Raw genomic sequence first — 10,625 nt, 5'->3', positions numbered from 1 at the left:
ATTCCGTAACAAGAGAGGCTGCAATGTCTTGAGCCGCGTGGGTTGGAGAAGAAATTTCTCAAGAGGGTCGAAGAATGCCAAAATGCTGAAGGAAACGAAGGCGGACATCTAGCCAGAGCCTACCTATTGCTGGGACTCCGCGAGTTGGGAAAGCTGTTCGATGGAGCCAGGGATGCCGAATCTGGGAAGGTCCTTCTGGGACCAAATAGATAGGAGTTTTCTTCTTTTACCAAGTGTAATAAGGCCAATGGCCATTAGTGACTTTTATTCCTTGCCTGTTTAGTTTCGATTTGGGATTCGTCTTATTTTTTCTATCAATAAAATGAGGCATTAAGCATTCTGAGTTCTCCAAATTAATTTGTCGCTAGGCCTACCTCGGGCACAACGAGGCTCCCAAATTAAGACACGCTTTATACTCCTGCACTATGTGTTTAAATATTGCAACATCTTTTTATGATCCTCACTAACTTGTTACCTTTTTGTTTTTACTTTTTGTTTATTTATTCCCCTCCCCAAAGGTTAGTTCGTGCACTCTGGCAACATCATCTTATTCCACGAGATCCAGGGGCCCTCCACCCACTCCTCCTCTTAGTCCTATCAAAAACAAGAACAAAGGGAAGATGGAAGATTTGAACAACGCCAGAAAGGAAAACTCAACTGAACGGGTAGAGGTCACTCATGGTCATGTAACTCAGGTTTCCAAAGAAAATGCATCCCAACTCGAACAAAAGCTGCTGAAATTCCAAGAAGAACTTGATCAGGTTCGGAATCTAGCAAATCTGTCATTTTCCCTCACCACTCCAGATATCAATTTCCCAAACGCTCAGAACCCTACACCTCCACAGAACATCCCAAAGCAACAGAACCATCCCACCCCTCACCACCACTGCAACACCTGCAATACATCAAACAATACTCTACTACTCATCCTAGAACCCCAAAACTCCACAAATGACCATTGCCATACCCACCATAGTACCCCCATCTACGTGGAGACTATGCCACACTCCACCCAACCCATCTCAAGAACACCCGAGTTCGATGATAAAGACTTGCTCGTCAGGAACGTGGCTGAAGAACTTAAGAAATTGACTAGCCGGATTCAAGGCGTTGAAGGAAGGAAGGGAATGAAGGGCTGAACTATGAAGATCTTTGCATACAGCCTGATGTTGAACTTTCAGAGGGGTACAAACCTCCGAAGTTCGAAATTTTTGATGGTACAGGGGACCCGAGGGTCCATTTGAGAACATACTGTGACAAGCTGGTTGGAGTAGGGAAAGACGAAAGAATCCGCATGAAGCTTTTAATGAGGAGTCTGAAAGGAGATGCTCTGTCTTGGTACATTAACCAAGATCCGAAGAAGTGGTCGAACTAGGTAAGCATGGCGTCTGACTTTATGGACAGGTTCAGGTTCAACACGGAGAATGCGCCGGATGTGTTCTACATTCAGAGTCTAAAGAAGAAGCCTACAGAAACATTTAGCGAGTATGCTACTCACTGGAGGTCCGAAGCTGCTAAGGTTAGACCTGCCTTAGAGGAAGAACAAATGAACAAATTCTTGTCCGGGCTCAAGACCCACAATATTATGAAAGGCTGATGATGATCGAGGGCCACAAATTTCCTGACATTATCAAGCTGGGAGAAAGGATCGAAGAGGGCATCAAAAGCGGTATGGTTACGAACTTCGAGGCCTTGCAAGCTACAAATAAGGCCTTACAGTCAGGAGGTGTGTCCAAGAAGAGGGACGTAGGAGCCGTAATGGTGGCACAAAGAACCAAATCTCCCATCAAATACCAAACCTACCCAATGCCTCCACTCACATATCAGCCTACCCCGAACTACCAAGCACCCTCACCCTCTTACCAAAACCCACCACCCACTTATCAATCACCTCCACCTCCCACATATCAGCCTACTTCACCCAGATATTCCCAACCCGCACATGTTTACCAAGCCTTCAATGCTCAACCATCTTTCATACAATTTATTTCGTGTCTCCAGCGAATGCACCTACACCGTTCGAAGTTGCAGTCTTACCGCCCAAGGTACATGCTCCGTTCGGAGTAAAGATAGCCACGCCGATTCCAGTGGCGATGTCGACCATGACACCATTCCATACAAAGGCTATACCATGGGACTACACAGCCGAGGCAAGAAGGAAAGGCAAGTTTATGTTCGGAGAGGCTATTACGGCACAGGGTATGACGAGAACTGGTAGAGTTTATACCCCGGAACATCTGGCTGAGTCGAGCAAGAACGCCTCTAACCGGCCGCCCATCACCGAGACCGAGCCGGATGATCTCTGGAGAAAGATATAGGCCAAGGAATACTCGGTCATCGACCAGCTGAACAAAACACCGGCGCAAATTTCTATCCTTGCTTTGCTACAAAATTCCGATGCACACAAGAATGCCCCGTTAAGGGTGCTATGTGAAGCATATGTGCCAAGCAACATCACCGGCGGAGAGATGGCTAACATGGTAGGACAGGTATTGGAAAGTCACAAGATCAATTTTCACGAAGATGAGCTGCCATCAGAAGGGTTGAGTCACAACAAGGCATTGCACATCACTGTGCAATGCGAAGACTATTTTATCACCAGAATCCTGATTGATGGGGGGTCCAGCCTCAACATTTGTCCGTTGGTAACACTCAGGACATTGGGTAAGGGACTGCACGAGATAAAGGACGGGGCCATCAACGTGAAGGCTTTCGACGGCTCCCAAAGGTCCACCATTGGGGAAATTAGTCTGTGTTTGCAAATGGGGTCTACTTGGTTCGATGTGTATTTTCAAGTGATAGACGTGCCGACATCTTACAACTTGCTGTTGGGACGGCCATGGATTTATGTTGCTGGGGCCGTAGCGTCAACACTACATCAGGTGGTAAAATTTGAGTGGAATCACCAGTAGGTGATCATTCACGGCGACGGTAGCAATCCTATATACAGTCGCCAGACCATTCCGGCAATCAGAGGCAGAAGAAGATTAGGTGGGGAGACCTATCACCACATCAAGCGAGTCAACACCGTTGACAAGGACAAATGGTGGGACAACAAAATCGAGAGCATATTGAACTGGAGTGGGTACGAACCTGGCAAGGGGCTTGTCAAGAACCTCCAAGGAATCGCTAAGCCTATAAAACTCAAGAAACATGGCACCACCTTCGGTCTGGGATATGAGTATACTTGGGAAGAATTCAACAACTGGTCGCCACCATGGCGCGGTCCTTACTATCCGCTGGAGCAGCCAATACCACGCTTGGAACAGACTTTCCAACCGGTCGATGTTATCTATGGGTCAGAAGAAGAGGAAACACTGGCAGCGGTGAAGAATTTGTTCCTAGAAGACGATGATATGGATTGTTGTGTCGTTCTCGAGGAGGAGGGGGAGGAAGGTCCTTCCATACAAGCCGTAAGTAGAGGAACACACCTCAACAACTGGACCATCAGAACCACCAGAGCCCGGCGAGCTTCGGGGTAGCAAGGCTGAACAAGCATCATGCACTATCTTTTATTTCTACTAGTTAATTTTTCCTTTCGCATTTTTTGATTTCCGCAATAAGATCTTCAATGTTCAAAACAGTTATGGAATTTATCAAAGCATTTCAACTTTTCTTATGAACCAACACTTATTACTATTATTTTATCTCATTACTTTACTTATACAGCATTACTATTACTTATCTTGATGAACCGACGACCGTGACATGCAACATGCTCACCGTGGTCGTTCGCTTCTTGGGGAATGGATGTTATTGGACCAATCGAGCCCGCCGCTTCCAACGGGCACAGCTTCATCCTAGTGGCAATTGACTACTTCACCATGTGGGTCAAAGCAGCATATTATAGAGCAGTAATTAAGAAAGTTATGGCAGACTTTGTCCGCGACCGCATCGTTTGCCGATTCGGGATTCCAGAGTCAATCATTACTGATAACGGTTCCAATCTCAACAACGACTTGATGAGAGCCATGTGTGAAACTTTCAAGATCAGACACAAGAACTCTACAGCCTACAGACCTCAGATGAACGGGGCTGTAGAAGCCGCCAATAAAAATATCAAGAAAATACTAAGGAAAATGATAGAGAAGCATAAGAAGTGGCACGAGAAGCTATCATTTGCTTTATTGGGGTATCGCACCACAGTCCGCACATCAACTGGGGCAACCCCCTATATGCTGTTTATGGTACAGAATCCGTCATCCCCGCCGAGGTGGAAATTCCTTCCTTAAGAATCATACAGGAAGCAGAGCTCGATGATGCAGAATGGGTGAAGAGACGTTACGAGCAGCTAGCTCTTATAGATGGAAAGAGAATGAATGCAGTTTGCCACGGTCATCTTTATCAGAACAGAATGTCCAGAGCCTTCAACAAAAGAGTCAGGCCAAGACAGTTCACACCGGGGCAGTTGGTGTTAAAGAAAATTTTCCCGCATCAAGATGAAGCCAAAGGGAAGTTCACTCCCGACTGGCAGGGCCCATACATGGTTCATCGGGTTCTGACAGGAGGAGCCCTCACACTTGCAGAAATGGACGGAGAAGTCTGGTCGAAGCCGATCAATTCAGATGCAGTCAAGCGTTACTATGTGTAATCTTATGCTTTCTATATGATGTAATTGAACTACGTCTGACCTGATTCCCGTTTAAGAGGGGATACGTAGGCAGCCTTATGGGTTCGGTCACAATTCAATAAAATTTTTAATAACCCCCCCCCCCCCCCCGCAATTAGAAACTGGGGCAGAATTTTGAGGAGGACCCTCAAAATTCCGAAGTAATTTCAGCCGATCATCACTAGCAGCAGTCGGAAGCATCAACCTAGTAAACTGGGGCAGAATTTTAAGGAGGACCCTCAAAATTCTGTAGCAGGGAGGGCTGCAATGTCTTGAACCACGTCGCAGTCGTCGGTTCATCTAAAGAAAAACTATTACTAAATACGTGTTTATGTTATGTTTTTACTAAATCATGTATGCTTATTGCTGAAATTACCTTGTTTAGCAACGGTACCCCCAATGATACATACCGTATCACCAGATCAAAGTCGAACAGGTCAAGCTGAGCCAGCGGGGACGCGAACTGACCTCCCCCTTTACAAAACTCACGATTTTTCTTTGGATGCAGGCACTTGGATCGCAAAGGCATCTGATATACTATACACTCACGAGACAAACATTGTTCATGAATACAACTCTCAGAATTGTTGCACTCACCAACATTTTCTATCCACGTGCGTCGGTGATATTCCCTGTATCACTTTATTCCCAGTAGTCACAGTATCGCAACCTGCTATCAGCTAAGAGAACTCTATTACCATTTGCCCCTTTATTTCTTGCATAAGGCTACCATTCTGCCTTCCGAGGTTAAGCTCTACCTCCGTTTGCATTTTCTGCATTGCATAAGGCTACCATTCTGCCTTCCGAGGTTAAGCTCTACCTCCATCTGCATTTTCTGCATTGCATTAGGCTACCATTCTGCCTTCCGAGGTTAAGCTCTACCTCCATCTGCATTTTTCTGCATTGCATAAGGCTACCATTCTGCCTTCCAAGACTAAACGCTGTCTCCATATGCATTTGCATGGCTGAAAGATTGCCACCTTATCTATATTTGCATGGTTGAAAGATCGCCACTTTTACATTTGCATGGCTGAAAGATCGCCACCTCTACATTTGCATGGCTGAAAGATCGCCACCTCTACATTTGCATGGCTGAAAGATCGCCACATCTACATTTGCATGGCTGAAAGATCGCCACCTCTACATTTGCATGGCTGAAAGATCGCCACCTATTGCATCTCATGGGCTGAAAGATCGCCAAATACTGCATCTCATGGGCTGAAAGATCGCCAAATTATCTGAAGGCGTCATTGTTCAGAGGCACCATTTGCATAGCCCGAGAACACCATGCCATGGCCTAAGGATCCCTTTTAATCTTTTGCATATCATTATTCAAAGGCGTCATGGTTCGGAGGCATCATCCCCAGAGCCCGAGAGCATCATTTCATGGCCTGCGAATCCTTATTATACGCTTCATGGCCCAGGACAGCATAGTCTAAGGACGTCATTCTAACCATCCAAAGACAACCTTCATGGTCCGACGGGAATTTGCATCATGTTTTAATTTACGCACCATATATGCTTGTATTGCTTATTTGCAGGTAAGCCGGCAAGCAACGGCCATCTCGGCAGGGGCGATCCCGCTCCAGTTCCCGCAGCTATATCAAACCTAAACCTGCCACGCACCCGACCCTAGATATTGCATCCGTTCTTGAAAAGTCTCCATCGGCATACTCCGCCGACGGATCCTGAACTACATATGTCCTGATTCCTGCAAAACCAGGGATATGTAGGCAGCTCAGAAGCCAGGATACGACCTAAATCCTCTTCAACTGTTTCGCTCGGTCAAAATTGGCCATCATATCTTTACCCGACATCTCTTTCATCGTTCTCGGGTAAAGAGGGGCAGCTGTTGATACCCAATTTTTCCCAAAATATTTTTAAATTGCATATATACCTTCAAACACGCATCAATAGCCATTGGTATTTTTTCCATAATTTCTTTTCTATATTTTATTAATTTACCCAGCATTTCATTCCCAATAAATAATTACAGAATTGCATCACAAGCGATTTCAAAGGCATTTCTTGATTTAATTTATTATTTATGGTCCTATTTAAACCAACTTATTTCATAATTAGCCAAATTGGCATCGTTTGGCTACAATTGCAACAACTTTGAAATTATAGCCCAATCATATAATTTTACACTATTTTTTGACCAAAAATTAATCATTTGTATTTTTATAATACTGAGTAATCATTTTTTTTAACTATTTCCCTGCACAAAATTCAATTTTTTTTTTTTTTTACAATTATCAGCTATTTTTGTGAATTGTTTTGTTTAACTTAGTTGGGTATTTAAAAAATAGCCAATTTCATTTCAATTCTAGCCTAATTAAATCAGACTCCAACCCAATTAAAACAGCCCAAACCCCAGGCCCAATCCATCAATCCTACCCGACCCAATCCCTGGTCCAATCTGGACCGTTGATCAATTCTAATCAACGGTCCAGATCTCCCCTTTCCTAATTTAACCTAATAGACTACCCCCCATTCTCTCATTCTCTCATCACTCCCCGCCGACACACCCTCCCATTCTCTCTCAAATAATCTCAAGCTCCCTCTGCTAAACCCTGGTTCCTCTCACCGGCCATTGGCTCGCCGGTAACAATGGCGGTTCCACCACCGCCCCTAGCCTCTATGGCTTCCCCCATGCCGGATTATTGCTACCCTAAGGTCGTCAAGGAACCAGAGGTGGTTCAACTCACCCCCATGATTTTTCATGTCATTCTCAGGCCAATCTTGGCCTGTCCGAGTAAGATACTGCCACCCCCGGCTAGAACCTGTGATTTTTTAGCCGATTCTCTCTCTTTGGGTTCTCTCTCCGAAACCCTGATTTTGACTCTTGATTTCTAAAATCTGTAACAAGATCTGAGTCTATTCGAGTTGTCTTTACTGTTTTCCTAAGGATTTCTTCGATTTCATTTAAAACGACTCTTCGTCTTCAAACTAGGGTTTCTTAACCCCTTTTCAAAGTGGCTTTTCCTTCTGATTTTAGTATTAATCTATGATTTTCACTATATTTAAATGTTTATTTGAAGTTTCTCTTTTTATCTGAGTTATTATGTTGAAAACCCTAAGTTTCTTGGATTTTGAATCTGTTTTGTGATAACATGTACGTTTAATCTGTATATGTGTTTGTTTCTCACGAGCCTTATGATTCTCTGTGATTTTACCCTATCTTGTTCAACAATGCCTCTGACTCTTACTTCTTCCGCTTATGTCATGTTTATTCTATTAAATCATGCTATGCTCTACATGAAACCCTACTTTTTCTTATATGATTTTTGCCCTACTCAGCTTCTTAGAGTTCTGATTTGGCTTACTATGTGCTTATTCTTATAAAGTTGTGCTAAATCAGTGCTATTGGCTATTTTTGAATCTATTACATGCCCTGTACTATGCTTATTTCCTTATATGCCATGTTCAGTCCTACATGATTTCATTGCTTATTTGTCACTGCTTATTACCGTTTGATTTTTTTTAATTCCTTAATTAAGGGAAGTACCTATGCTGATTTGGTTCTAATTAATACATATTGCTTTAATTACTGCTAAACTATGTTTCCTGCCTTATTTGCTGCCTGTTCTTTAAACTATAAATGCCCTGCTTTTCATTAACACAACACACGAACACATCAGTTCAAAAGCTCTCTCTCTCTCACACAAAAAACACTCTTCTGTTCTCTTTTCTCTGGCTACTTGCTATTGTTCCAAGACAACCGGCTGCAAGCCAAGGCTGATTACTCTACTCTCTTGCTCCTCACTTTGTGTTTATTATCTTCTTTATTGGTATGTTCTGATTTCAATTCAAGTTTCAAAAATAATATGTTTCTTTTACTGATTCAGTTCATCCTGTTCCTAGTATGTTTTCATTGATGGTTTTGTTGTTCAACTTGCAGCTGATATGTTTACTTCATCACTTTACTTCATGTTTTTGAATGTGTCCCCTCCCTTAGACTCATCATGTTTATAAATGTTATCCCCCTCCTGTTATACCCCAATGTGGCTCTTCCTTACTTATGTTTCTCTGATTTCTGGCATGAATCTCTCTATGCAAAGTAGTTGGCTATCCTTAAGTTATATGATCCTGTGTCAGTTCTGAAGTTCCCTAACCCCTTAGCATGTTGCTGATTCTATACTTGAGTGCTCCTGCAGCTATGTGTTTATCTATGTGACCTACGTGTCCTCAAATCCCACTACCCCTGTTTGTGGTTGATGAACCTGCCTTGGTCCTATGTTTCTTGGTTATGTATGAACCTGCTTTGGTTGCTGTGTTTGGCCTGTTGCTTGTTACTCTACTCTCTTTTCAAAATTGTCTTATTTAATAACTCCCTATGTTGTTTTACAAAACTATTACAAACAAGTCTCTTTTCAAACTGTTTTCCTGCTTAAATCTTTTCAAAACTATGTCAAGCACTCTCACTCTACTCTTAGACCACTAAGTTCTGCCCCTTTTGTGTGAACCTTGCCTTGGGACCCTTGAGCTCTCTCTGAACTTGGACACACAAAATCTGGCATTTCCACACTGCACTTGTCCCTATTCTGGTTATAAAATTTGGGTGTGAGCACTGCCCGGGGTCCTTTTGAGGCCCTTAGGGAACTCTGACACACTCAAGTTTGAGAAAGGCTTTGAAACAAATGGCATTTGAAGTGGTTTGGTCCATAACTCAAAAAGGAAGTCAGGAATCTGGATTCTTCTGATTGTAATTTTCTTTTCTTTTTTTATCTTCCGATGCAATTCATTACTGGATCTGTAATAATTTGCAATAAACACTGGGGCTTACTAGTAAAAAGGGTTGGGTATTTATGCATGCCAAGGGTTGAAACCATGCCTATAGGGTGTTTTAAATTCTGCATATTCAAACTTCATTTAGAAAACATGGCTATAGGACTTTTAATTCTGTATATTCAAACTTCACCTAGAAACCATGCCTATAGGGTGTTTTAAATTCTGCATATTCAAACTTCATTTAGAAAACATGCCTATAGGGTGTTTTAACTTCTGCATATTCAAACTGCATATAGAAATCATGCCTATAGGGGTTTCTAAATAAATCTGATTCGTTTTCATCCACAGTCAATGTTAGATATCATGCTCCTGGGAACTAAAATCAGTAATAGTAGATACTATCACCTGCAGAACCTGTAACCAGTTTCATTTTTAGTTTTGTACATTCTGCATCTCTAATTCCCTTACTTAACAAGGTTTAGCAAGCATGCCTATAGGATCTCAAACAATTCGTTTCGAGTTTCACTGTCTCATCACCTTCTAAACTCAGTAGATATCATGTCCGTAGGGCCCCGTCTAAACACTTAGGCAAGCCTTAGGTAATAACGACCGATAAAAACCGATTTCGCCTTTATTAATTAATATCTGACACAATCAGTAGGCAAGTCTGATTCTGACTTCCTATCTGAGCCATGTATCAAACTAGTCTGCCTCAGCAATCTCCTCTCCTTCGTCTTTAATATTTTTTCAGACCTAAGCAGTATGTGTAAGACATGCTATTTTATGTGTTTGAGGAGGTATACCTGAGCCTTTGTTTGCTTATATGTTTACCCAAACATGCAGTATGTGTTTTGTATGTCGCCTTAGAATTTTTACCTTTGAAACTTCAAATAAGCCTAATATCCCTCCCTTTTAGGATTATCGACGCCCCCTTTTTCTCGCGAAATAGGGTTTACGATATTTAGGAGGACAACTCTATTCCCTTTTGGGATTTGGGTTTTTGGAATTGAAATTGAAGAGTCGCCACCTAATGATTAAGTGCATTAGGACACAAAAGTTTTTGAGTTGGAAAACCAGAGTTCGGGTAAGGGCTAGAAATTATCTCGAGGGGAAGGTGTTAGGCACCCCTCAAGATCCACTAGTGTGGTTCCCGGCCATGTTATATTGTGACTTAAATGCAAACAACAAGTAGGGAAGCAAGAAATTCAAAATACAAAGGGGGGTTTTTAAACAGTAAATGGTTTACAAGAGATTAAAGAAGTGAAAGACTGAGTTTTTAATA

The sequence above is a fragment of the Nicotiana attenuata genome, chromosome 3, assembly GCF_001879085.1.
Source record: "Nicotiana attenuata strain UT chromosome 3, NIATTr2, whole genome shotgun sequence".
NCBI classification, from domain to species: domain Eukaryota; kingdom Viridiplantae; phylum Streptophyta; class Magnoliopsida; order Solanales; family Solanaceae; genus Nicotiana; species Nicotiana attenuata.
Note: the sequence above shows the minus strand (reverse complement) of the source record.